We start from the raw sequence: 2220 nt of genomic DNA, 5'->3' as shown, positions 1-2220 counted from the left end.
CTTCCCTGGTGGCGCAGTGGTTAAGAATCCGCCTGCTGGGCTTCCCTGGTGGCGCAGTGGTTGAGAGTCCACCTGCCGATGCAGGGGACACAGGTTCGTGCCCCAGTCCGGGAAGATCCCACATGCCGCAGAGTGGCTAGGCCCGTGAGCCATGGCCGCTGAGCCTGCGCGTCCAGAGCCTGTGCTCCGCAATGGGAGGGGCCACAACAGTGAGAGGCCCACGTACCGCAAAAAAAAAAAAAAAAAAAAAAAAGAATCCGCCTGCCAATGCAGGGAACATGGTTTCGAGCCCTGGTCCAGGAAGATCCCACATGCCGCAGAGCAGCTAAGCCCGTGCAGCACAACTGCTGAGCCTACGCTCTAGAGCCTGCGAGCCACAACTACTGAGCCTGCGAGCCACAACTGCTGAGCCTGCGCTCTGGAGCCCGCGAGCCACAACTGCTGAAGCCCGTACGCCTAGAGCCTGAGCTCCGCAACAAGAGAAGCCACCGCAATGAGAAACCCGCGCACCACAATGAAGAGTAGCCCCCGCTCCCCGCAACTAGAGAAAGCCCACGCGCAGCAAGGAAGACCCAATGCAGCAAAAAAAAAAAAAAAAAAAGTCTCACCGATGGGCTCAGATCTTTAAGCCTGCTCCTGCCCATCCAGAAAGTAGCAGCTGCCTCTTGTTGGTCCTCCTCATGGTCTGGCTCTCATCCCTCCTGCTGCAGCAGGCCATCTGAGATGTTTTGGGGTAGATCCGGGGAGCTAAGGCTGAGCAGGGACCTCAGATTCCAGGTACAGGATCTGATCGCCCCTGGCGACTGCTGTCTCCTGAGTCTGTACTCGTGGCCTCTGCTTTCCCTTGAACCTGAGAGACGCTGCATTGGCCCATGTACATGTGCCACTTTGAGAGTTGGACGGGGTGGGTTCAGTGTTCCTGTGGACCCACAGGCTGCCTGTTCACCGGGGTCGTTCTTCTGCGGGGTCCATGGGCAGTCCTCAGCCGTCCCCTCTGGACTCCCTGGCCACGTCTCCCCTACAGACATGAAAAAGATAGGGAACGCTGTGAACGATGATGATGCCAATGAATTCCATGACTCAGTTGAAATCTGGGTGACAACAGGATAGACGTGGCCAAGGCAGAGACAGCTGCGGGTTAGAGGAAAGAACAAGAGACATAGCAAGAGAGAAACAGAGAAAGGCACAGACTACCAAAGCTCAGTCAAGAAGAAACTGCACAACGCTATGAACTTATTAGGAAATGTAATTCTTAGTTACAAACACAGAGAACAGGCTAGGGTGGGTTCACTGGTGACCTCCCGTAGACGGGGAAGGAGCTCAACAACGGCTCATTCACAGTGTGGAAGGCGACACCTCTGGGCCAGCATTGCCCTAATGAAAAACTTGACTCAGACGACACACAGACGCAAAACTCCTTCCTAAAAGTTTAGCAACTCATATTCAGCAACATATGAAGAGAACGGTAGTACGTCATGGCCAAGGGGCATTTATCCTAGGAATACAAAGTAGGTTTAACATTCGAACGTCAATCAGTGTGATTCACCGTATTAAAAACAGAAAATGCGTTTGACAGATTTTAACAACACCTTGTGGCCTTGGGTAAACCCCCTTGACCTCTCTGCTCCAATATTTCTTTTCTCTGACAAATGAACACAGCTAAACTATTTTCCCCAGAGGTTTCATTTTGATATAGAAATCTTGGGTTTAACTTTATTTCATAATAAAATAAATATAAAAATAAGATAGAAATACAAATATAAAAATAAAATGTAAAATTACTAAACAATTAAAATCAATAAAATAATAAAGATTATTTAAAAGTGCAAGTAATAAAATGGTAATTGAACGTCATCAAAATTAATCTGTTTTGCAAAAGATACTAAGAAAAAGAACAATAAAAAAAGAATGAAAATGAAAAGGCAAGTATAGACTTGGAGAAAATATTCACTATATAAGTATATTTAACAAATACATATATAATAACTACATGTTACAAATATATAAACTATACAAAGAATTCTTTCAAATCAATGACAACTGCTTTATAAGAGGCAAAATACTGAATATAAACTACAAAAAGTAGATAAACGGTTAATAAGCCCATGAAAAAATACTGTCATGGAGATGCAATTAAAACTGCAATAAATATCACAATAAATATCATTAGATATTTATAAATATATATAAATATCATTAGAATGGCTAACAAAAAATACT

This window comes from Delphinus delphis, chromosome 20 (genome assembly GCF_949987515.2).
Source record: "Delphinus delphis chromosome 20, mDelDel1.2, whole genome shotgun sequence".
Lineage (NCBI taxonomy): Eukaryota > Metazoa > Chordata > Mammalia > Artiodactyla > Delphinidae > Delphinus > Delphinus delphis.
This window is presented reverse-complemented; position numbering follows the sequence as displayed.